At 44.4% G+C, this 26,847-nt stretch overlaps 1 protein-coding gene across 2 annotated transcripts in view; it reads right to left on the bottom strand.

Annotated features, from left to right (window-relative positions):
* The window catches only part of LRRC8D (leucine rich repeat containing 8 VRAC subunit D), a 51,296-nt gene extending 38,678 nt beyond the window's left edge, over nucleotides 1-12,618 (bottom strand). The window contains exons 1-2 of one of the 2 annotated variants that reach the window (XM_071436324.1): nucleotides 12,485-12,618; nucleotides 1,032-1,171 (exon numbers count right to left, since the gene is read on the bottom strand). The gene's annotated coding sequence lies outside the window, so the exon portion shown is untranslated. The remainder of the gene's footprint in view (nucleotides 1-1,031; nucleotides 1,172-12,484) is intronic. The other variant, XM_071436325.1, reaches the window with a different exon arrangement.
* Between the last annotated feature and the right edge of the window lie 14,229 nt (nucleotides 12,619-26,847).

Here is a 26,847-nt window from a genome sequence, read left to right on the forward strand (position 1 = left end):
ATAATTGTCTTAACAGATTTTAAACTACTCTCACTGCTTCTATCTGTGTCAATAAATAAAAAAATAACAAAAATGTGACTAATAAATTCAGACAGTCTAAACTACAGAGGCTGGTATTTCTGCAGAGAAAGCATCACTTGAGGTGAAAAAACATTGTGCCTCTTCATAGAATGCTCCCTCTAACAGTGAATTGCATGCCACTGCCATCCCAAGCATTGTACAAGCCCACATAAGTACTAGCCCTGTTCATAAAGGATCTCTAATGGTACACAAAAATATGTGAAGTCCTTTCAAAACATGGTCCTCAGAGCAGGAGTTCCACATAAACTGGAAGGTACAGTTACGTAAGACAAAAACCCCAAATCGAATACAATAAATCAAAATCTTGAACTTCTCTGTCTTCACACTAGATGAACCTAACTAAATCTTCTCAAGTATGACATTCTGAAAGATGTGAAAGCAAGAATAAATACCAGTTTCCAGGAATGGTTACAGACAGCTCAGCAAATAAAAACATAACAAGAAAAGAGAGTTTGTTGTGTCTTAAAACCCATCAGTCTGCTACCTCTGTGCTCTGCAGTTCCCACATAACATACCACTCATCTAAAGCTAGCACTGAAGTCTCCCTACTAGAACAAAGAATAAAGCTGAGGGAAAAACCTTCCCTCAAGACATCAAACTGCTCTTCAACATTCAAACATTTGTTAAGAGTACTCCTAGCTCATTCTTCACAACTTACATGAAGCCTGAAAATGGTATTTGCAAACACGTACTGAGCAGTACTGCACGTTAGATGTGCAAATCAAATACCCCCAAAAATGCGTTGCATTTATGTTCACCTCAGCTCTGTTAGAGAACTCAGACATGTAATACCCACCCCTGCCAGGCCCACGGATGTGGCTGCCCTTACTGGGCCTGATTGAACCACACCATGTTAACAAGAGCTTCCAAAGAATGTAACTTTTTATAACTAATGATCATCCGTAACTTAACTCTGCACCAAAGAACCCTTCCCATTCCTGGCTCAGTACCTGATCAGGCTGTGCTCCTCCGCCCTCCTCCTCTGGCTTCAGCAGGGCTGAGTGCTGGCTCCTGAAGGCTCCAGCAGCAGGAATACCAAGCCACACTCTGATGATCACTTTCTCATTTTGACAAGCGCCACAGACTCCTCCTATATAAAAACAAACTCCTGTGAATCAGGCTGGCCAAATAAAGTGGTCATGGTAGTGAGGGTCAGAGGAATGCCACTCTGCAACACAGAAGACAAAGGTTACTCATCCTTTTGCTGACTGTGCTTCATCTCTAGGGAAGACTGTTTTGTTTTAATAACTTTGGAACTACTCTAAATGAGCGGTCCTATTCTTGAAGAGCATAGATCCCAAATGAGCACTTTGTCATTTCCCACATATTTTCTTAAACATATTGGCTCATCCTAACTTAACCAAGAGCACTGTTATTTCTACATCATCACCTCCCTACAGCACCACAAAAGCCAGACCAGACCCCAATGATGTGGTAGCTGCACAGTGCACATGTTTTACACAAACACTTTGATGACACTTCAACTACTGCATTACAGCCCTATGCCAGGCAAGCAGACCACTTTGAGTCAAATGAGCTGCTTGGAAAAATCTCAGGAAAACACCTCTATCCTCTGGGATGAATAAAATAGAGAAAAAGTGGGATTGTCCCCCTCCTTCTTCAGCCCAAAACTTCCACCAGCTAAGACCCAGCATAGCTGCCTTCACTTCCAGAGACCCAGAGGTTCCAGGGCTGTGCAGAGCACATAGATGGAAAGCAACGACTCAGCAAAAAGAACATACTCCAGCAGGTAATTCATGAATATTTATTTTACTTTGCTGCTTATTAAGTATGCCTTGTTATAAATCAAGTATTTTACAGTAATTGCCTCCAATCAACAAACACAGGGAAAGCTGCTATATAAACCAGTGTTGCTGCATATGCAAAAGGAGTCCCTTAGCAACAGGCAGGATTCTACAGGATTCTCAGTGCACAGCCAGCTGCCTGCCACTGCCTTGCTGCCCTGCTGTGTGCCCAGGGCATTCCTAGCACTGCCAACCACAGCACCCTGTGCCAGGATGCCAATACCAGTGCAGCGGGTCCTCACTGCAAGGGTGGCAAGCCCCAGGTACAGGGGCAACCCTCCAGAGCAGAGGATGCTCCACAGGCAGGGACAAGCAGCTGCATCCCCTGCTTCAGCCCCCAGCCCACTGCCCCCAGCCCAGCAGTGCCTGCAGCAGAGCTGTTCTGCTGTAAGGGTCTGCACCCAGCAACGAGAACAGTGCACTCACCCACTTGAGCTGCTCCCAAACCACTGCAGAAAAAAATGCAAACACATCCTCCCCCCAAATCTCCCTTTAATTTTCCTCTGAGGCTTTTTCAGGGGTGGCACCCACTGGCACTCAGAAGCACACAGGAACAAGCCCTGTGTCAGGCTTTCCACTGAGATAATTTTAAAGGTCAGCAGGAACCTGCTGTTCCAGGTTTCTTCTTAGCAGTAGAGACCCAGGATGAGATGGGGAAAACACTGTCAAATCCTCAAATAAAATACGCCTCATAGACTTTTCTTCTTGAAAGAGCTTCGAGTAGTCAACTGGTCTCAGGAGAAGCAAATCTTTTTATGCAGAACTGGAGTTTTCAGAGACTCCAGGTTTTTAAATAAATGGAGGAAAAAAAACCTGTGACTAGGTACTTTCCAAGGGTCTAGAGCAAGCAGGCTTCAGAACAGACCTTTGGATCATACTTGAGGTCTAAGAGAAAATGCTCACAGCCACGGGGCCATTCACCTTGGCTGTTTCTGTAACCCTTGTTTTTCAGGAGGTCAAGGAGCCATGTAAGAAGGGCCTGAACAGAGCTCACCATGCCCTCCAATCCCTCCTCAGCAGCACTCCCAAAGGCAACCAACCACTTCTGAAAACAGCAGGCAAAGGCAGCTCCCACCTTCAAAGTAGGACTGTGTTTTTTGAGAGTGTATCAGCATTTAAGGGGCCAGGAGAGGCTGAACAGCACCACCACCACACTTGGCAAGGCATGGGAAGAACAGGACAGCTTGTCTTCAAGAGCTGAATCACAATCTGAAATACTGCTGAGGTCCATCACCACCACCCTCCCCTTCACAGAACAGGCTGAGCACATGGACTGGATCATACCTGAGGACATGTAAAGGATGACAAATGACAAAACACTTACAAATTTTTGGTTTAAAACAAACAAAAGAAAACAAAAAACCCCAAAAACCAATCTAAAAGGAGAAAAAGCAGAACTTATGTAAATCATAGCAGTGCTTAAGTAGATGTTTGGGCAATGCCAAAACCAGCCGATTCTTCCCTGCAGTTCTTACCAACAAAAGTCCTCATGGATTTTGTTCCAAATCCCATTTGTCAAATTCTCACTTTATGCTACTTCCTTCACCTCCCTCTCCCACTTTTCAAGTGACAACCTCCATTTATTAAAACAAAGCAACATCTTTCTTACAGAAACATCTGCTTTGATACAAGAACACACACCCACTGGTATGGTCAGTATGTGGGACTGTGGCTACAAAGGAGATTAAATAAGGAGCACATGCACCACTTCTCTTTTCACCTCGTCCCCTCTGGCACTCATTCACTTCAATACTTTTCTTTCAGGGCCCTACAGCATAGGGAAAGACACCACATTTACATTGGGGTGTTGGCATCAGCCAGTGCCAATTTCATCTGAATCACAGCCAAGCACTTGGCACTTCAGGCATAACACATGCAACCTCCAAATGCCACGTCCTATATACAGTGGCTGCCTCCATTTGTACAGTCACTTGATCAAACATCTTTTCCATTAAGGAAAACAATACTTCTGATGCTTTTAACAGGGAAATAATCATTGTTAACAGGCTGAAAAAAAACCCTGAACAATTCACTTAGAACAAATCATTATGAATTCTGTAAAGAAATGAAAAGGAGGGAAGTCACAGTATTTTGGGGAAGAAGTAGATATTTTGGAATAAAAAACCCAAAACCCCAGCTAATTAATTAAGTAAGCAGTTCCAGTCATTAGAGGTTTAATTTCAGCACAGCTGAATAATTCTCAGTTCTACATATATCTCAAAGTACCCAGACAACAGCAGACATTTGACAATCTCTTCAGTTAAAATGCCATCTTCCTCCCTTGCTGCTGCCTAAGAAAAACAGCAAACCAGCACATAGGAAAAGTGCCATCAAGAGAGAAGAAAAATCCCCAGCAGAGATACCTCCTGTAGAGATACTGCCAAAAGTAGCATGTAACCTAACCAGATAAATACCAGATTTTGTTGCTATCTCTGAGTAAGTTTTGCAATTAGCTGAAGCTCATTAGTGGCCACCCTGCTACTTAACATTCCTGCTCTCTCCATGGTATGTGCCTGGGAAAGGCATCTAGCCCACAGCAGAGGGTGGGCTGGAAGGCAGGACTTCCCCTTTCAACAGCAGTGCAAGCTCAAATTTGCTCCAGCTGGTCTTGAAACCACACTCCCCTTGGAAAGCACCTTAGGCACTGCTCCTGCTACATGGGAGCCTACAGGATCCCACTGCCATTCCCTGCAGAGCTCATTGTCCATTCTAGGCCCTGCTTTTCACATGACACCCAACACCCAGCTTAATTTGGGAGCTCCTTGTAATTCCTCCCTTCTCTTGGTGGCCACCCCCTCTTCCCCCATCCATGAGCCAGAGGCTGTGTGCAAACTCCTCCCCACTTCCTCTCTTCTGCTGCAGACAGCAGGAATAGAGCAAAGACATCAACAAATCAAACCTTGCTGGTGAAGCAGGCAAACCCCCTCACTGCTGCAGCTCACTCACTGTTTGACACAGGCAGCAGAGAGGGGGCTGCTGCTGCTGCAAGCTCTGGTATCACACTCTTCAGCAGAGAGCAAACCAGAGCTAAGATTTTACAAGTTCAAACAGCAAAGGGGTAAATAATCAGACACTGAAGAAGTCTCATCATGAAATCAGCAGCTCTGAGAGTGTGGAGGGCCACCATCCTCTCTTCGTGCACAGAAGGAACAGCAGAGCAGGGGCACTCTGCTCCTCACGCTGACCAGCTGCACACTGCCTGTTTCCAGGCTGCCCCGGGCCACTGTGCACATGGACACACTGCAGTCTTGAAATACAAATGAGGCACGTGCAAACCATTAGGCAAAACCAGGCTTGTACTAATTCAACCCGTGAGCTTCAGGCACCCATTACATTTCATGCAATGAATTTTTTTCCAATACTTTGCTTCAAGCTAGCTCCAAACAGGGAAAACTTGGCCATTCCACTGTGAGCACAAAAGCCTTGTTTCTGGAATGAGGCACCCTCAAACAAACAGAATTCATACGCTTTCCACTTGCAGAACAGCATATATAACCTCACGCTTTATAATTTTGTGTTACATTTACTCACACTTCTCTCCACAGTTTTGTTATCTCATTTTCTTTGCCTCAATATTACTATTTTCTTTTGAATTTTTGCATGTTTCTCATGTTTTTATTTTCAGGCTTTACTATCTTTTTTCTCCTGTAACTCAGGCCTCAGTGGTTTCTTTCTTTAAAATCTGTTTGGGTTAAACTGATCAATGCTAATAAAAACACTCTTAAATTCACCTTTCAATCTAAGTACATACTAAATTAACTTTCAGTAAAAACAAACATAGCATAAATACAAGTCTTAAACACCAGAAAAATATTCTTGTCCAAACCTGTGCATCTTTCACTTTTCTGAATAATTATTAGCACAATTTTGTTTCTCTCAGTCCACTCCTTTTTTCCCCTACCTACTTTTCATTGGGACACCAACACTGGTTAAACTCACAATTTCTGCAGCACCAACAAGCCTTTATGTCTCTGCATTCCTCCACTTCCTTGTTTCCAGAGCCAATACATTTGTTGTCAGAAGGATAGAAAAGGAGAGTAGCAAAACCATCAAACCAGTTTTTCCTTCCTCTCTACTATCAAGGCCAACAAGGCAAAACTGTGAAGAAATTTAGTATGGCTTATAAACCATCAAATATTACTTAAAAAAACTCGCGTGAAAAATTTCATTTCCCTTTTGTCAGTTCCTCTCCTAAACTAGGTAAGTTAGGCTTTGTTTCTTCATTTAATTAGTCAGAAAGTAAGTACATAAAAGTTTCTGTATGGCAGCCACTGAGAGGAGCCCTGTACATGGACTTCTCAGTTTGTATTTTGAAGCACAGTCAGATTAACTGTGCACTCTGGTGCTCCGTGCATCCTTGATGAAGGCAATTGCTAATGCATGTGGAAAGCCTGTGTAACCACAGTGGTGCCTGGAAACAAAGCAAGCCAGGGCACTACCTCTAACACTGCTCCCTCAAGTTTAAATGCAGAGACTATCAGGCCAAAGCAATTCCTATCCTCCCTTTCCATGATCTGTACACAAACCACCATTTATAAATATGCAATATGGACCTTTTTTTTCCCTTTATTCATTGATATTTGCATTGATTTAGTGGACAAATTTATACAGAACAATCCAAACCACATCAGCTTAACAACATGTTCCTCTGTGCAGGACTGCAAAGGCAACAAAATGTCTATTACATAACACTTCTGTATAAAATATTAATTCTCACAGAGGAAGCTCTTGAACCGAAAGGTTATTTTCAGTGATTAACAAATCAGTGTTGTATAAGCTTGGTTATTTAATCAGTGTATTTGAGACAGACAACAAACCATACCTTTTACTGACAGAACACGAAAAAAATCAACTTTTCATGTGCACACGTCAAAATATATCCATCCCTAGCACACACAGATTCAGCAAGCCTGCACTGGGGTAATTGCAGGCATCCACATTTTTTATACAAGTTCTCACAGCAGCTGAAAGCACGTAAGCTTCCTTTCCTTCCTATCCTGCAACAGATGAAAAACAGGTAAATATTCAGACATCATATTCATATACACATCCTGTGCACTGGTTCTGTCCTTAAAGCTATAATCTCAGGTTGGGAAATCACTGCAGCAAGAGTAAAGTGCTTCAAAACTTTTTCCATACAAGAAAATCCCAGCTTTTAACAGGCATGTTGGTATCTGTGCAATTGGCCAGACTTGAAAACATTATAGGTGTGGCAGCCCTGGCTTCTGTAGGACCCAAGGGCAATCAGGAATATCTTTTATAAAGAAACTATCTCAATGCTGACTTGCAAAGAACGAAGTTCAAGAGAGGAAAAAAAGACAAACCTGTATCTTGGCTGTGACTTTGTAGCCATTAGGTTATATGAGGACAGGCAGGAGCCTGTCTCACTGCTTCATCAGGACAATAAAGAACCTTCATGTAAGGGGTTTTTCCTTTCTCTGTGTATCTTTACATAATGAATGCAGGGAGAGGGCTCATCCTGAGCATCACTGTATCCAGCAGATGGTCTCATCATATTTACCAGCTCCATGTGAGTGTCACAGGTAAGACATCTAAAAGAGCAACAGACACTTTAGTCTGCCTTATCCATGGTCTAACCATGCAGGGGAAATCATCAGGAGATACGACTCAGAAAAATCCTGATCAAATGAATAGAGAGCTGTGAGTTTGAGAACTGTGCATTTTTTTCCAAAATTTATAAGCACAGCAAACAGTTTGAAGAGATATCTGATAGGAAAAGGTAACAACAGCCTTTAATTATGTGTAGTGGCCATTCCTCAGGTCTGAGAAATCTTCCACTGCAACTTTCTGGTCTTCAAAGCAGACCATCATAAGATAGAACACCTGAGATGCCTAACTTTTGACAAGAAGACCATATACAGAGGGTTTTTTTTTTTAAACACTAACAGAGTAAGGCAAATCACAAGAATCAGACTATTTCTTCTTTTACAAAAAGCAAGACTATGATGAATAAACACAAATGCTATCCTCACTCACTGCTGGATGCCACACGCCTTCAGCCTTGTTATTTCTTTCTACTTCTTAATCAGAGTTACCTTTAACAAAAAAGGGCCTCCAAAAAGAAAAAATATCTGAGCAACAACCATCCTTCCTCCTCCCTAAGGGTGGCTGTATTTTACTCCATGATTATTTCTAAAGTCTTGAATGTTGCAATTACTTCAGTCTCAGAACAAATCACTTCTGAGGAAAGAGCGCAAGTGGAAAGAAGGAAAATTAGTTCTGAGGCTACATGAACAATATGGTTTTGTACCCTGATTTACACTTGAAGAGGGAGAAGAAGAAAACTAAGGTATTTCTTTTAAAACAGTTATAACAAATGAGTCCTTGGTACAGCCATACTCACTTCCCATACTACAGCCTGCCTCCAAGTGTTGGGCAAAAGTGGGGTTTTGCGGGCTTGATTTCTAGAAAACAAGCTTTCTCCTTCCAAGGATATCTCCTTCAATATTCTGGCAGCTGCTACAATAATGTCTTCTAACTTCTCTTCCTATCCATTTCCTGAAGGGGCACAAGAACCTGTTCTTGCTACCGCTGAAGTGAATAGAGAAATAAATGAAAAGAGTTTCAATTTTTTTAATTAAATAAATTTGCGGTAAGAGAAAGATTGAAGCAGTGTCAGTTAAAATTAATGATGTGGAAATTAGTATTACTGACGGCATTAGGTGCCAACTTGACTTGTGACGCACTTTTCTTTTTCACATGCCAAAACCAAGATGATTCTCAAGAAGTTAAACACTAGAAATCCTGGCTCTGTTCTTTCCTAAATTTGTTTGTAATCTCTGAGGGGAGAAACTGTTTGGCAAGCAATTGGTACCTATTCTTTGTTATACGGTTAAAAGAAAATTGTACTCAATTTGCTCCAACCAAAAGATCTTGAGCCAAACCCATCCCCAACACAAGCAAGTCAAAAAATGTAGCTCAAAGTGTTCTCAAGGTTAGAAGCACAGGACAGCCTTGAAACACTAATTACAACTGCTTTCACAAAACATAATGCTGGTAACTGCTAGAGAACTGCATTTCACAAACACCTTTCTTCATATCTCAGTCTTTTGTGGACCCACAGCAGCTCATCATCACAGCCAAGAATAAAAGCAGGTAGATCCAAGATCAAGCAGCACTAGCGTGACCCCAGAGAGCCTCATGCATGCACGTGGACTCATGAAACTATACATAGGTGGAAAATTAGTCATGGACACAAGTCTTTGCATGGTGAAGTCCACAGACTTTTCATTGCTTGTTAAAAAAACATGCTTAAAATGTCAGTTATGCAAAAGCACAGGCAAGTCTTTACCTAAATGTAAAGTTTCTGGGGAAAAATATTTCCATTTTTCTTAACACAGCAATAGCTTTTTCTTTTCAGGTTGGTTAGGATATAATCTTCCCAGCACCAAGAGACAACAAATAAACAAATAGAACAGAAAGAAAGAAAAAAAAAACCACAAAAGGAGAACTGTGCAGCCCTATTTCAATGCTAGCAAGAAATTGAAGAATTTAAGTAGCAGAAACTGAAATAACAGGTTTTGTTCTTTCCACTTAATGTTACTGTGCTATTATATGTAACATCTAAGTATAAAAATTGCTAATTGTGTTTTATGATATTTAGGAATCTACAGCAACTTCGTGAATTGGAGGATAAAAAACTGCTTTTTTGAAAGGAAATTAAAACCTTCAGAGTTCATTATTATTTTGTGAAATACTTACACTGGAACTCCCTTCTTTTTTTCTTTTTTTTTAATCCAGTTGAGAAACTTGTTTACTGAGTTCCCTTATGTTCCCCCACTTGTGACTCAGGGTACTTCTCAGCAAAGCAGCCTTCAGCAGCCCCAGAGAGATGAAGCCTCAGGACACTAACTCAGCTATCACAGTGCCCCTGTACCTGTAGCCAAGCTCCCCTCTGGCTCTGAGGGGTGCAGGAGAAGGCAAAGGGAGAGGCTGGGCTGAGGTGCTGAGTCAGCACTCTGCCAACCCTCGAGAAGGCAGCACAAGCAGGACCTGACACAGCCACTGGTGCCATCAGAGAACACAGAGAAGGTAAGAAACTCAGCTTGCCACAGGGCCTGATTCAAAACCCACTTACTGCCACTGGCTTTAACACACTCTGAATGGGACCTCAATACACAGAAGAAATGGGAAGACCTAGAGAATTTAAAAGAACCAATTTCAACGCAGGAAACTTCCCTTATAAAATTGCACCAAGCCACAACACGCATAGCTGCAAGTGCTTTTGACCACAGGGATGGACGTACCCTTTTCTCCACTAGCCTTTATTCTCTTATCCTTTTGTCACTGGCAGGACTTATTGCAAGTCCAGCACAAACAGCATTAGCTTTTTTCCTCCCTATCCAGGCATGTAGTCAAGAAAAGAGTCTATAAACAGGAGGCAGAGCTGTGGTATCTCTGTACCACCACTTATGTATTGCCACACAAAAGACGAAGGCAACAGGCACAAAGGGCTAAGAAAGAACTGGAATACAAGAGCTACATTTCAGGTGTACAGCTATGTATTAGTACAATGTTCACTAGTTAATCTTTCCAGGGCAAGCACCCAGGTGCTTTCACTCTCTCTGCATTGTTATTATAGAGGTTGGCTCCTATTAATAATTACCTGAGGAATCTGACAGCAGCACAAAGTCTTTCTTCATTGCTGGTACTGCTGGTTAGAATTCCTTTTCCAGATCTCAACACACTGGAGAGATTACCATCCCCTCAAGGATGTCAAGACTGGTAGATATATCTGCTGTGCGTACCTGGATCTTACAAAACAAATGACAGCTTAATGCTGCTTCCTTCCCTGCATAACCTCACACAGCTGTTGTAAAGTTTTAATATTTTGTGTTGAAGTCATCACAATTACAAAGAACAGAATCTATTTAATATCCCCTGCTATTATGTGCAAGAAAACAGAGCAAACAGACAAGCGTTTCTGACACTAAGCAAGGTACAGGCAAAGCACCAAGTGAGTTTACTATAAAGGCAATGCCTGCCTAGAGACACAGGATAAAATTGTGCAAAAAAACATAGCCACAGAAGCATATTCCTAGGTCAGGACCTTATAAATCAGTTTCAACTAACAATAAAAGGTTTATAGGGCATTTGTAAGGCACAAAGAATGAATAGGATCCTGGCCCCAAGTAAGGCTTGGTGAATTAATTTAAAGATGGCAATCAAGAGCAAATAACACAACACTAACCTTACCCTAAGTTTGAAGAAAGATGATTTCCTTTGTCTCCAAGAAGAGGTGAGGGGAAAAAACAAAACAAAACACCACCACAAAAAAACAAGAAACAAGACAGAAATAAAAGAAAAAAAACAACACAGAGAAAGGGACTTAGCCACCCCATCTGGCATGAGAGTGCTTTTTTGATAGCTCAGAGCTGTGAGTTTAAAATCTCAGCCCTGTTCATGCAAATTTCTCCCATCCTAAAGCCCTCTCTCCCAAACAAGCAGGCATTGTCACTCCCCACCTTCAGTTTTACAGGCAGAAAACACTATCCTTTCCTATCACGGTGACAGACATAATGCTGAAAAAACACCAGATACTTCCCTGTAGTTTTAGGGGATTGTTTTAAAGCTGTAACTGGCAAAGCTTACGAGCAGCAGGTACCCCGAAGTGCTCTCTGCATCAGCACCTAAGTCAAGTAAAACATCACTTTCAGCACCACCATTACAGGAAGTACTGCTAAGACTTATCCACCAAACAACACCACCACCACTACCGTCCTCCATTTTCAAGTCTGAGTAACCTATCTCATGGCTCTTACACACTGGGAACACGCAGAGGAGAAAGTGCCACGGGCTGCAAGCGTGCTGGAAAAGCAGAGCCTGAATCCCCCCAGTGACCGCAGACCAGCTCCTCTAAAGGATGCTGGGCAAGTCACAAGCCTTCTGCGCCTGAATTCGTATTTGTTTGAGAGCAGGAGCAGCACTTGTGACGGGGAGGGAAATGCAGGTTTGCAATACAGGAGCTGCTGTGCCAAGCTCAGGGATCCTAAAGGAGCAGGAGTCGGTATTGCCACGTACTGGGGAGCAGGGGGAAGGGAGGAGACGCGCCTCGAAAAAACAGAGATGGTTATCTGACAAGGGCTGGTTCTGCCCTGAAGATGTGCTTTACTGACTGGCTTGGGCCCCTTTAATCTGCGTGCGCTGCAACACGACGCACAGCTGACCCCATACAAAACCCGCATAGCTGGCGTCCCCCAGAGGGGCCGGATCCAACCCCACTGGCCTCGAAAGGCGTTCGCACTTCCAGCCGCATTCCCCAGCACCACGCCGCACTCCCAGCCCCGCTCTCGCCGCCGGCCCCCCGCTCATGCAGGCACGTCCTGCGTGGATGCGCATCCCGCGGGAGAGCAGCGCGACGAGCGCAGCCGCCCCCGGGGTCCCGCCGAGGCACACCGGGCTGGCAGCAGCACCGGCGAACCGGCCCAGGCCGGTCTGCGCGCAGAAAAAGATAAAGAGGAGCGCGAGGGAAGGCGCGGGGAGGGAGCGGCGGGGGTGCCGGTGAGGATGCCGCCCCCTCCCCGCGGCCCTTCCGCCGCCTGCCTGACCGCCTCCCGCCGGCCCCGCGCACGCCTCACCTCAGGGACGGCTCTGCGGGCTGCGGACCCCGAGAGCCGCCCGGCCAAGCCGAGCCGTGCGTGCGGCGGGGGCGCAGAGCTTCTCGGCGGCGGTCAGTCCCACGGAGCTGCCATGCGGGCGGGCAGAGGCGGGGCGGGCTCGGCTCCTAGCAGCGTCCTGCAGCGCGCACCCGCATGGCTCGGCGTGCGGACAGCACCGGCTGCCGGCGGCGGCGGGGCCGGCGGGGCGGCGGCCAATGGCTCCTGCGGCGCCGCGCATGTGAGGGCCGGGCCGGGCCGGCCCCGCCCGCTCGCCCCCCGCGCAGCCGCCGCGCTCAGGTGCCGCGGGCCGGGGCCGGGGGCGGGACCGCCGGGGCTGAGCGGGGGCGCTGGAAGTGTCCGCGGGGCGCGGCGGGAGCGAAGCGCCGGGCGGCAAAGCCCGAGGGGTGTTCGCGGTGCGCAGGTAAATGGAACGTAGTGCGTGAGCCAAATAAAGCAGCGACAAGTTCATATTGCTTGGCTTCATTATTAAAATCTTATCATGGGGAAGGAGGGAAGTTATTTCATTTGTCTATCTTGAGCCGTTGAGGGAACCAAAAAGTCAAAGGCAGCTTTAGCTTGGGCGGGGGCGGCACCGCTGGGATCGCAGGAACGGATTCCTCCACGGCGGCTCCGGAGGCTGAGCACAGGACACTGAGGAAGAAGCCGAACTTACCCCGATCCTCACCCCGAAATCCGCTAGAACATTTTTTTCCTCCTTTAACTGAAAAGCCACCGATATCCTTAAATATTTCTTAAACACTGAACTGACACGTGACCAGGCATGCGGGTCTTTTTAACTAGATGTAATCTATTACCTTTGAAAGTATATTGGTCTTGATGAAGAATGAAATTTAAAATAAAAACAAAAAACGAGCTTATCTTTTCCATATTTTATTTCCTCCGCATGTTTTCAAGAACTGGAGGAGATGGGAAGTGATTTTTGGTGCTTGTTCAGAATAGCTTTATGGCCCCTTAAAGATTGAGAATTTCCCCGTTACATTTTTAGATGCATTTTTAATCAGACCTTCTGGTCTAAATGACTGTATGACGTATCTAAGGTTACAAATGAAAGCACTTCTTAGCAACAATTCACTCTGAGACCAGGAAAAATCAGGCCAGCTTGTCCTGCTCTCAGCTGTTCAGCACTATTTTCATACCAGAGTTTTCTTCTGGTGGGGAATTTTAGCAGAACTCAGATTTAGTCTAATGAGCTAATGAGTCAATTATTTCAACCTTTGATTTTTAATACCTTCATTTGGCCTTTTAGCTATTTTCTTCCCTGAGATCATCATCACTTGTGTTATTTTTGGCCAATATTTTAGACCTCACTGTTTTCTCAATAAGGTGATTTTATTATCTATTTACTTATTTCTGCTCTGACCCAGTGGCCAAGGCACATAGGGTATGTAATAGTGGGGCTCACAGTGAGGGAGGGTTAATAGAGATAAAAGCAGTCCAATCTGGTAAACATCAAGGCAAGTGAAAACAGATAATAACAAGAGCTGCTGGCTGGGAAATCCTGACTCGAAGGCAGCTGGCAGAGAAATCCAAGCGGAAGAAAAAAGGATTTTTTCAGATGCCAGAGCTGGTCAGAGCTGGCTGAATCCACATTCACTTAGCAATCAAGATACTTTGCCAAGCTGAGGCACACCAGCAAAACAAACAAATGGCTCTGGGGACCTGTGAGAGGAGACACCTGGAACTGGGCAGATCCGGATCCAATTAAGATTCCCTTTCCGACAGGGCAAACACAAGTGTGAAGGACTCGCCTCCTACAGAACATATGCTGGGTTGTTTGGTTTTTGTTTTGGTTTGGATTTTTTTTTTTCACTTGTTTTGGTATGTATTTAAAGGTAACGCAAATGGGTTTTAATTTAAACCTCTCTACACCATCTCTTTCAAGCTTTTCTAGCAGAGACCTCTCCCACTGTTTCAGGTTTGATCTTCCCCAAGCTCAAGTTTGAGTACTTTTGGGCAGCTCTTTCTGCCTTGCTGTTTCTAGCTCTGACCACCTAGGACATGCTGAGGTGGGACAGAAAAGAGAGGAGGGAAATTATAAATTTAAAAGAGCTCAGTTTGGGGCAAATAAAAATCCCAGCCATTCTGTTATCCTGCTATAGTCTACATGCAAAAGTACAAGGCAGCCATCTCCAAGTTACTCCATATGATAAAAAAGATGCAAGAAAACAGAGGCTGTGGGGGGAAAATGGCTCTTTTCCACTTGCACAGTTTTGACATTGGCCCATTACAATTAAATAAACTAATACTGTTATTTTGATTTGTGGCTCAGAACTGAGATAACAGTTCTCTGAGCCACAATAGCAATGCAGCCATATGCCTCACAGGATAAACCTGTTTGGATTTACAACTGCATTTTACTTTCAATTTTTCAAATTCCATAACTTTGAGTAACCAAATATGTCATATTTTTCAACCTTATTGTTACCCTCATTCTTATTTCATTAAAAATTTTTAGAAAATTTCAGCCCTCCAATAGAGTTACAGTTTTAGCCAGGTTGAAAGCTGACTATTTATTCTGCAATGATTTCCAGTACTTTCCTTCTTTCACTCAAACAGCCATACTGTGCATCTCATATATACCTGTATGACATAGTTCAGCAGGTGTCCAAGTTCAGTCCAAGGGAGCCAGCTGCAAAAGAAACACCAGCAGAAGGTGAACATGAGGAAGAGATGGTGTCAAAAATAGAGTGCACCAGTGGCTCCTCAGAAAACAGTGAGAAAATTCCATACTGGGAAATATTTCAGTCCTGGCTTTGAGTGGGCTGACAAATTTTTCTTCCAAGCAACTTTAGGATGAAAGGGAATTTTGATGTTGTGGATTAGACAAGATAACCTTTAAAGACGCCTTCCAACCCAAAGTATTCTATGATTCTATGATAAAGAAGTAGATGAGGTAGCAGTTACTCAGGAAGAAGTGTAGATGGCTACATAGAAGAGGCACAGGCAGGGAATTGGCTTTCCCCTCTCCAGAAACACCAATTTGGCTCCATGGAATGGGCAAAGCATGAAGGGGAAGACTCCAGTTTAAATAAGGAGGAGGATGCATATGAGTCACTTCTCTTGGCTACTGGCCACCTGTTTTCAAGAAAGAGTGTTTCTAAGTGCTGAACAGCTCAGCCTGTGGTGTTCGACCAGGACACATGGGCAGGACGATGGGGCTGGGACTGCAGTCAGACTTGTCAGCCCCCATCTGCCACTGCCACCCCCCAGGGCCATTAGTGCCACCCCTGTGCCACACACCCACCACAGTGGCAGCGAGGATGACTTCCCAGGCAAAATTGGGCGATGTGCTGGCAGCTGGTTTGTTGTCCTGCAAGCAGATGTTGGCAAGGGCCTGCTCTGCATATGCCCACAGCTGGCTGTGGAAAGCCTGTTGCATGGAGAGCCAGCTGTGAGGTGTGGGGCTCTGCTCTTCCAGAGAGGAGAGGGAAGGAGAAGCCCCAGGCTGTGATCCTGTGCTACCAGACTGCTGCAGCTCAGTCTGCCCCATCACCAGGACAAACTGCCAAAGCTTTCAGGAATTCTAATCAAATTATCAGACAATCTTCCTTTTGATACATTTTTACTGGCAATCCCAAAGATATTGAAGAAAAGAAAAAAAAGCATGTTTTTCCAATATAAAAAGCATTGCAAAACCATGTCCCTACTAGGTTCATTTGTAATTCCATCGATTTCTTTTTAAAATTCCTGCTAACCAACTTTCTTTGCCATTATATGACTCCATTATAAACAATTATCCAGACCTGTGTTACCACTTTTTCTGAAGATACTTTGCTATTATGCTTTTCTTCAATCACCTGGCACAGCAGCCTCTGTATTAAAAAACACAATGACTCTTAAAGGGCTTGCAAGCCCAGCCTAGCTTCTGAACTTCCTGGATGGAAAAAAATCACTGCTTACCTTGTCTTTGTGCTGAAAAAAGGAATGAATTACTGTTTTAGATAAACAGCAGTTTCTACTTACATCTAGAACTCCACAATGTGCTCACCAGTTCTTTTGTTTCATTTGTGATGTCAGCCACCCAATGTGCAGTTCCCATTTCTAAAAATTTGGGGAATGGCCTCATTCTTAGCAAGTACCTTTGTATTTTGAAACAAGAGCAGCAGCCATGATGGTGTGCATTGCAATCAGCCTGTGTTATCTCACTGCAGCTCAGCAAAGTTTTTCAAGTGATGGCAGGAACACATGCTGGCTGCTTCTGATTACACAGAAGACCTAGTTTTCATGAGTTCTCAAATTTCATCCAGTGGATAGACAAACAGATGGCCAATCTGTTTCATTCTGTACTGATCAATAAAGGACTATAAAGTCACAAAACACAGAGCATCATATGAGATGGGAGGCATGGCAGGAAGGCCATAAACTGAGCTGCAGGCAAACCTTGCCAGGGTAGAACTTACTTTAGCAGAAGCAAGAATGTGGTTGTGCATTGCTTGGCCAACCCAAGATAGAGCCTGTGTCAGTCAAATGTACTGGCTGGTAACATGGGTGTGGATACTCAGTGCCCAGGCAGGAATCACTGCTGAGATGTTGAGTACCTTCAGATCTTCAGAGCCAGCGGGCTGGGAGGAGGGGTTCATCTGTGCCAGTCTACTTAATCTACTTAGCTCTTCCTATTTTCTTGATTTTGCACTTTACTGCTTCTATGATCTCTGCCTCTTCTGCTCAACACCATTTTCACAATTACTAAATGCTAAACATGGAGACTGAAGAGGAAATAAAAATTTAAAAGCTGTCATAATAAGAATTAGCAGGGTAAGACCAAAAGAAGCTTTCAGGTGTCATACTTTGTCTAGCCCTGCTCTCTGGAACAGTTTCCCTGCTTTCCCAGGGACATTTCAGTCTATTATTTCTTTCTTCAAATCAGGCCTGAAAGCCCTTCTTTCCCCTTCAGATCTCAATTGGCTTTCTCAGTGAAATGGCTGTGGCTCCATGTGCAAAAGGAGTGACACAAAACCTAAGTGCCCCACCTGGATCTAGGACAATGGTGACCTTTAAAGAAATGGCAAGCCAGTTATCTTCAGAGTGCTGAGCTGTACCTGTGCTAGCACTTAACCTTTACTTCACCAATCACACTGGTACAATAGTTAGACCTTGCTGATTTTGTTATTCCTTTGGAATAAGTTTCCTTAAAATAGCCTAGCCACAAGGGCATAATGAGGTGCACAGCTGGGCAAAGCTTTCTGAGCAGCAGGAGGAAAAAGAAAGAACATATGTGGGACCAAAATGCTCTGAGCCTGCAAATGACTGATCTCCAGTCATTCAAATGGCTAAAGATTAAGGACTCACCCAACTAGATCAGGAGAAAATCCAGACAAACAACCCCTCTCCCCAAAAAAAACCAACCCAAAACCAAATCGGAAAAAAACAACAACAAAAACAACAACAACAAAAAAAAACCCAACCACCAAAAACTACCAAATTTGAGGAATATGAGGCAAAAACAGCAGGGGGGGGGGGAAAGGGATAAGGGAGTAATATTTATATCTTACATGCTGCATTTTCTCTCTGCCTTCCTATTTTACTATGGAGCAAAGAAACCACTAGTCATTCTGTAGAAGGAGACTGTAGAACTCTTGTTTTAAAATGGAGCTCCTTAATCAGGGACCCAGAGGTACTTAGAGCTCTTTCCCCACCTCAAGAACTGCAAAATGGCTGCTTTTTCTTTTTTTTTTTTTTTTTTTTGGTGCCTGGGAGCCTACAGAACCCAGACTTGCCAACACAGCACTAAAAGAAGTTTTGCTTGAAATGCGCTATATTAATCTTCTTACCTTAAATGCAGCACATTCTGCTGGTTATGTGTATATATTATAGATCAAACAAAATCAATTGCTCCATTCTATCAATTCTACCCAAGGGAAAACATAGCAACAACATGATATAAATTCACCTCGGAAATCCTCTGCCCAACACTTTTTCAAATACAGTATTTGAAACAGTAAACCAAAGTATTCCAGTCACTAAAGCTTCTACAAAATTAAATATCCACTGTCATTCTAGCATCACACTATCCACTCTAACATTACACACCTTAAAGATTCCAAGTACTCCTGTGATTCCTATGCACAGCCACCATGGCATTCAGCATGCTAATTTCAAATCTCCTGTTCCAAACACTGATACAAAGGAGGAGTGTTGTACACACATGCAATGACAGGGAAGAAGGTTACTCTGATGTCCAAATAATTTGTTTTCTCTGCATTTAACTTGAATGTAAATTAATTGGAGAAAGCACTGGTAATATTTTTATTATTAGAGAGCATAAGAGCAGCAAATTCACTGCCAACACTGTATAGCCACCACAAAACATATACCTCCCCCAGCCTCAAACACCTTCAACTTATTACCATTTAGAAATAGGTAGAGGGAGAAGGAAGGTCTGATCACGCCTTAACCTAAAATAGCGTTTTGCTTTGTCAGGTTAATTATACGTTCTGACATCAGAAACTGAAATTAGCAGGCGATTTTCCCTTGGGTTGCCCGGACACCGTGGAATGAATCATATGCCCGCTCTTGTGCTGCACCCGGGACCACGGAGAACAAGGGATGGAAAGACCAACATATTTATTTCCTTGCTCTGATCTCTGTGGCTAGAGTCATAGCCACGATCTGGCTTTGTAGGGGCTGTGATGTGGCTGGCTGGTATTGCTGTCATCCCAAGTGTGGCAGAAATGGCCATCAACTACCAGTGGGTGCATTTCCACTGCCACAAAGGCATATTCACTGCTTTCCTTTGATCCTGGTGTGAACCCATGGCACCAGAGTTTCTCAAAATGTCACTGAAACTTTCTGAAATTAATTTGATGTGACAATAGTGTTCAACACAGGGCACTCTCCTCAGAAAAAATACAAACAGACCTTTTAGCACCTAAATACACAAAAAACACTCTCCAAGTAACTAAGATACCCTCCTCCTCCTTACAGCTATTTAGCTCAGGATGCCCTGAAGTTAGCCTAAGTCTTAAATCTTAGAAAGAGCACCCAGACACATCTTTTGCTTGTCTCTTTATACCTAAAGTTCTCCTGGCATTTTGTTTCCATGGTGGCTGCTTTTCAACTGCTCCCGCTCTCAAGCCCCTTTTCCTCTCATCCATTCACGCTGTTAAAAGCTCCCTACCTGGTGCAGCAGAGCAGCCTGAAGTTACCTCCGTCCACCCCTGCCCACCTCCCTCCTTCCCGGGGCTGCTCCTGCCAAGCTTCGCCTGCTCCTCTTCCTCTCCCGGAGCTCCCTCTGCTGTTGGACGCAGCTGCGAGCCCGCGGAGAGCCCGAGCGCTGCTGCGGGACAGGATGGATCTCCGGCAGGGCAGGATCAATGGGAGCTGCATCCTTGCTGCTCAGCCCGCAGGGTTATTCTTTCTGTCCGAGCGTCAGAGCTATAGGAAAATTTGCCTTTATGTTCTGTCTCCAGCTGTTTAGTGTAGGACATGAGCACAATGGTGGAGTAGCTACAGACCCAAACTGCTGATTAATTACAAGAGATGATACAGGAAAGGAAGGGAAAACTCTGCCAAAACTTATGAGTGAAAAATAAGGTCCCATCCTGTGAAAGCCATGTGCTTTTTCTGCCTGCTGTAGGCAGACCGGCCTCACACTATGACAGAGGGCACCTACACACTGCAGGCACCTGGAGGTATGTGCCAGCTGCAGCAGGCCGTGCTGAGCCAGGGCATGGGAGATTTAAGCCCCCAGCCCCATGTCACATGGGCCTGAGGAGGGCAGATGCTCACTCTTCCATCGCTCCCGGCAGAGCTATCCCCTCGCCATGGGGCACACAGGCCCCTCAGCAGCTCTCACTCTGCTGCGCTTTGGGATTCCTAAGATTGGAGAAAGAGAGCACAAGACCCCCATTTCACAGCAGTAAAAACCTGCCAGTAATTTGTGCTGGTTTCTGCAGGGGCAGAGCCATGCTGTCCTGGTGGCCAGGGATGGTGCTCGGCTCCACTGCCACCCTGAGCAGTGTGACACAGAAAGGCACGGAGCTGTCCCCTGCTAACGCTGCCACGTTGGCACACTTGTTGCATTTGCCTGGCTATGTTGCCATAGGAACTACAGCCCCAGCATCTGCTCCTGCTGCTCCCTGCCACGCTGCCTCTGCACCCCACTGGGCCCAGCCCACTTCTGCTTCTCTACCAGCCTGATCATGCCTCCCCCTCACTCACGAACTCCCTGCCTCATCCTCTTTTTTGGGTAACAATCAGATTACTGCTGTAGCAGTTAATTATTGCATTAATTATAATTTGCCTATTCATTTGTCTTTCTTCTTCCCTCCCACCTTGGAATAATTCCATCTCTCCATCCTTTCCACCTTCACACTACCTCTGCTGTTTGACTCCCATCCCCTTTTCTCTTGCACTCCTCAGCCTCACAAAGCTTTGCTGCACTGCTCTACCCTTTCCTTCCTCTATATCTCCCTACTACTCACATCTTCTGTGCTCTCTCCTAACACCTCTTGCTCCATCCTCTCTCCCAGTCCTCCAACAGTTTCCTTCACTTTAGACCCCTTGCCTACCACCTCAGGTTACTGCTTCACACAGGTCTTCTCTTTCTTCCACCTCTGTGCAGGGATACTGCCAGCTTCTCCCACGTCTGAGCCAGGCTTGTTCCTCTCCTATACTCTTCCTGGTTCTTATACAGTCAACAGCATTAATCTGCTCCTACTTATCCAAATACCCCAGAAACCTATCTTCTGCCACCTCCTTTAGCCTTACTCAATCCTTCACAGCTCCAAATCCTCACTTTCCTCCAGGCTCCTTTATCAAGAGTTCCAAGGTAAGCAGCTTATAATTTCCCCTTGTCCTTAAATCCCACCCTTTCTTCTTCCTTGTTCTCTGAATGGGAGAATCCAGCACCCCAGCTAACTCTACCCTCAGCCTAACAACCCTGATCTCTACCTTTATTCCAGTGCTTGCACCATTAAGTTTCACAGCCTCTCACTCCTCCATCTCTATCCCCATCCTTCTGGTTGTGCTGCTGCTTCTGGTGCCATTAATTGCAAATTCCCTTTGAAGTTGTATTCCTTCCTGTCTTATGGAATTGCTTTTCTTGTCTGCTGCCTTCTTTCTTTCCACAAAGACCCTTGGACCAGGATGCCAGTGTCCTCCTTCTGTTCCCACCCTGGGCACATTATTCATCCTTCCTTGCCCTCATCTGTTCCCTGCCCTTTCCACATGGGAGTCTACATCAAGCCCATCTATTCCTTCCTCCCCTCACAAATGTCTCCTGGGTGACCTTCTGGAGACCACCTCATTCATCTGGAGGGCTTCAGCTAACATCTACAGCTCTGCTGGTTCCCACTCCTGATGGGGTCTCTCCACCTTGCATCTCAGCCAACCCCTATCCTTTCCTAGATAAACTGAGTGCTGCTAACATCACCTCCTCTGATTCTTTTACTTTTCCTTGCAAGTCTCTTGCATTTGCACATTTTGTTTTCCTACTAGAAACATCACTCTTTCTTGCTTTGTTTCTTTTGCTTCCACTTCTCCAGCTTTGTTTCACCACCACAAAACCACCAGTGGTCATGAAATTGTAACATTTAAACAATTGCTGCAGGACATGCAGGAGGTGCATATGAGAGAGCACGTAAGGATGCTCTAAAGGCATGGAATTTTCCATTTGAATTATATTTTCATACATACTTCAGACCATCTGTGGAAAGCTGTAAAATGACTAGTTGGAAACCTATTATAAAATTGTGATATTTTACTTAAAACATTAATTTAGCAGACTCAGATCTGAAAACTCAGCAAAACGTGAACAGTTTTCTTGCATTTCCCAATTTTGCTCATCTTTTAACAACAACAAGGTCTCAGAGTTTAATGAGTGACCCAGAGCCTTCCCCTACTGTCTGTGACACTTGAACCCACATTTGGCTGCTAGCTTGGCATGTGTTACATTTTTCTGTAGTCTCAGGTACACATGTGCTTGTTAATGCAGCCTGCATTAATTTGCATGTGTGTTCTCAAGTAAGGAGAAGTGAGGCCACACTTCATGATTTTGTAATGACACCTCTGGACCCTGAGATCAGTACATCACCAAGTCTTTTTTTGGCTTGTTTGCAGTGTTCCTTTAGGTACTTTTTCCACACTGTGTTGTCATGCTATTTATATATTTGGACTCAAATTTCCAGCTTTGAACACTCTCTGTCCATTGGAACAGCATCCTGGATACACTTGAAGTTAGCATTGTGACCATCTCTTTCCTGCTTCCCAGTATTTGAGAAAGCTTCTTATATCTATCTAGTTTCAAAATGCCATTTTGTGGCAATTCTGGCCTGGAGGAGACTGGCAGCTTTATGTTCCTGGTTTTCCCTATATTTCTATACTACTCCCTGTATGAAATTTCTACACTTTAGTTCCAAACTTCTGGAAAAAGAGACTGTCTGTGCTGTTAGCTCTCAGCCACCTTTTTTTTTTTTTTTTTCCTTATATAGAACAGCTTGTCTTACCTGTGCTTATTGCAGAATTTCTTCTTCATGTCTGAATACCAGTTGTTGAATGTGTCTTTAAACACTTTTGGCACACCCTCTATGTGCCTTTTCCCTTGTGCTATCGGTAAGTTCTTTTGTCTTTCCATTTCAAAACCAGCTGAGTTCCACTGCAAAACAAATTCAGGTTAGTGCAATAGGGATGCGTACCCAAACTTTCAAATTACACAACCCTATGCTTGATGCTGCTGTGGCATGAGCTCTCCTGGTACTCACATACATTGTCCCCCTGATCTGTAGTTGCTTCCATTGCAAACCCCTTTGCTTGGATGGCTAATCAGTAAATCTGAATATTTATAAAATGACAATGAAAGGTTACTAAATGAAAGGTTAGTAAATTCACTGAAAACAGCCTAATTTTTCCAATTTATGCCCACTTACTATGCCACCTTTTCTAGGTTTCCTGCAGTGACAGTGGTCCATCACAATACCTCCAGAGACACAACCTCCACATATGTTGAGTTCCTACACATTAATTGTGGTGGGAGTAGCTGACTCCAGCAGGCAAAGTTTTTCATTCAGAGCTTGTTTGCAGAACCAGAAATTAATCTCCAGGGGTTTAAGAGAGTCCCACAGCCTCATGCCCAGCCCCAGGGAATTCACATTTTTTTCCCTTCTTTTATAGCTAGGTTTTGTTTCACACAGAAACCTCTTGATAACAAGCAGCAGCTGCACAGAGCAGTGGCCACTTGTGAGTGAACAAGGATGTTTCTTGTGCAAGAGGGAAGAGCCAAAATGCACCTAAGGAAGAACTCCAGGAAGGATTGGACAGCCAGTGTCTTGTGATTAAATTGTACTCCACATCAGGACTACTCAGATGGGAAGCACTCTCTAAATTTGGAAGTCTGGAAATTGGGATTGGGAATGGAAAACAGGGAATGAGTAGGGGAGATGCTGTGACCAGTACCCTCCTCCAGAGGGAGGAGTGTGCTGGAAAACGACAGACAATTGGAGTGTATGTCAGGGAACAGATAAGCCCTTCGAAGCACAGGTTCTATTCCTGCAATATTCACCATTAAATTTTCCATCGTAAGTCAAATATTTCGATGTGCACTGGCCAGATCTTTGTGGTAACATCAGATACCAGACAAATGTTTCCTTCTATTGTCTTTGCATCTCCCAAAGGACCTTTGGTTTAAGTTTCTTTGCCAGCAAATAAGCAGCAAAAGGAGTTGACAGATCAAGGAATGAGCTGACAGATGGTAGGAATGAGCTGACCATGTTAGTGGTTGCTGTTTATTCTTCTCTGAACAAAGTACAACCAGTTTTCCCAGAGCTGCATGAACAGGAAGGAAGAGTTGATCTCTACTTTAAGCATGTAATGACAGGGATAAACTCCCAGCTGGAGAAACTGGGGCTGGGGGTAGCTGAAGATCCTTTAAATTAAGACCCATTTCACTTTTTTTTGTGTTACTTACTCCTGTGTGGATTTCCTAAATCTAGGTGAGCAGAATGTGTCTCAGAAATAGTAGCTGGTTGCTTGGTTTGCCAGGGGGAAGGACAAGGTGAGCTCCACACTGCTGTTGTCCAAGCTGTTGGAGACACAAGCAAAGGAGGGTGCTCTCCTCCCCTTTTGCTTGCCTGCACACAGCAGGCAGGCTGTGTCCTTACCTCCTCCTTTTGGGCTTGGAAAGAACAGGAGGAGCAGAGGGGGAGATGGTCTTTCCACTCAACTCAATTAGCAGAGCCACTACCTACAGCAAATTCCCAGATCACTGAGCTCACATTAATGTAAGACCCTTGAATTTTCCTTTCCTAGAGATGGATCATTTGGAAAAGAGGCAAGTCACTATACCCATGGACAAGCTTGATGTGTTCTCTATAGCAAGTCCATGGCTGGACTGGAGTTTGCAGTTTGTCTCAAAGCTAATACAAAATCAGCCTTTGAAGTGCAGTAGGCATTACAGGGGAGTGGTACATGCACCTCTGGGATCCAACCTGACAGATCTCACCTGCTTTGGACACCACAATGGTGTCTTTCCTCAATGTGGTACAAGAATTATTAGAACAAAGAAAAGCAAGAATGGATCAGACACACACAGTTGCTGGATCTCCACTTCACTTTTTCAAGATTTTTCCCCAGTCCATTCTCAAAACTTGAGTTTTGTGGATGTTTTCTTACTGTTCCAATTCAAGTGTGTACAGGCTTGAAAAATGCTGATAGAGGTCTTTGAAAACCCTGAATGCAGCCAATGGAGAGGACTGAACTCTCCCACCTGTACAGACACAATTGTGTGTTGACACCTGCAGACCAAAGCTTATGAATTCATTTTCTGTCTCTAGGAATTTGAAGGTAGGATGCAGCATTTTACTGCATCTCTGGTAAATCAGTGCCTGGCACAGCTTCATGAAGGACATGGGTCAGCAGCCAGAAGTGCTTGCAGACATGACACAGGAGCATGAGAGACCTCTCTTCTGCTGGAATAAGAACTTGAGGTAAAGCAGGATATTGTCAATAGCAAGACTGTGATGATCTCTGTGGAAATTGAACAAACCTTGAATTGCTCTGAAAACATCCCATGACACTGTTTATGGCCTGCACTTGCTGAAGCTCTACCTTTATGAAACATAATGATAGTTTTATTACAAACCTGGAAAACCCCATGCTTTGAAAGAATAGCTCCTTTTAGGTCAAGAAAGCTTCTTTTACTTCACTTGGGGTATGCAAAAGAACCACAGAAAACTGCATGGGTACATGATCCAGAGAGATCACATGGAGAGCACTGAAGGGAAATACAGGCCTCCCTTTCTTCCCATCATTGTGTTTGGAATATGTTTCCAATTGCACTAGTCACAAAGCAATCAAAGAAACTTGTCTACAGTGGCAAACTGAAGATGCCCTATCAGACCACATTACAGGGTGCTACACAGTATTGAATCCTTAGTCACAACAGAAAAAACAACATCCACATGACTGTAGGCAACAATGCACTCAATTTCCATATGTCTTAACAGAAAAGAAAGCAAAGCTCTTCAAAGAAAATGAAATTTGTCTTTGGAGGATGCCCACGAACATGTTTCTTCCCCCTCTTAGATCCTTACCCAGCTTCCCACCTTCCCTTGCATGAAATGGGAAAGAAAGGAGGCCCCCCCCCCCCCGCAGCACCCAAGAGGCAAAGAGCTCATCAGCCAGACACCCTTGGCCCTTCCCAGATTCCCAGCAAGCTCCAGTTCCTGCAGCCCATCCTTCATCATTCATCACCTGTGTTAGTAGGCTGTTCCCTAGGTTTGAGGGCAAGCAAATGCTTTGCTCATATGGTTTTGAGTGTGCAACATTTAGCATTCCCAGTCTTGGTCTGCTTGCCTGAATGTCTGCTGGTTTTAACAGTTCTGCAAAGGAAAACAAAAGCAAAATTATTAAACAATGCAGCCATGGCCTCATGCTAGCACAACATCTGGGGTTGGCAGCCACCACCACAAGGGGCAGCCTGGCCTCAGTGGGCTCAGGACCTGCCGTGGGAGCCCTGGCTATGAATAACTTATCTAGAACAAAGAGAACCAGTAACAGACTTTCTGTCATGCTCCAAAATCCATCAGAGATGACTGCTATCTTCCAGTACTTGTTATAAAAGTATATCTATATCTAGCACTAAGAAACACTTTTTTTTTTTTACGCTAGGTCACTCTTGCAGCATGAGTAGAGTAAGTAAAAACTGCAAAGGAAAAATGTTTTCTTTTTATTACTGCAAAGACACTTTGAAGATGGCAGGCTAGGGAGGTAAACTCTGCTCAAGCTACAGCTGTTCTCTGACCGGAATGAGGGCTCTGCGCAGACCACCCCAGTGAGCGCTGCACAGCGGCTGCTGAGCCTCTGGGAAGGTGTCTGCACAAATGTGC

Source organism: Agelaius tricolor, unplaced genomic scaffold, assembly GCF_023055355.1.
Source record: "Agelaius tricolor isolate 1412-34295 unplaced genomic scaffold, bAgeTri1.0.p SCAF_11, whole genome shotgun sequence".
In the NCBI taxonomy this organism is placed as follows: Eukaryota; Metazoa; Chordata; class Aves; order Passeriformes; family Icteridae; genus Agelaius; species Agelaius tricolor.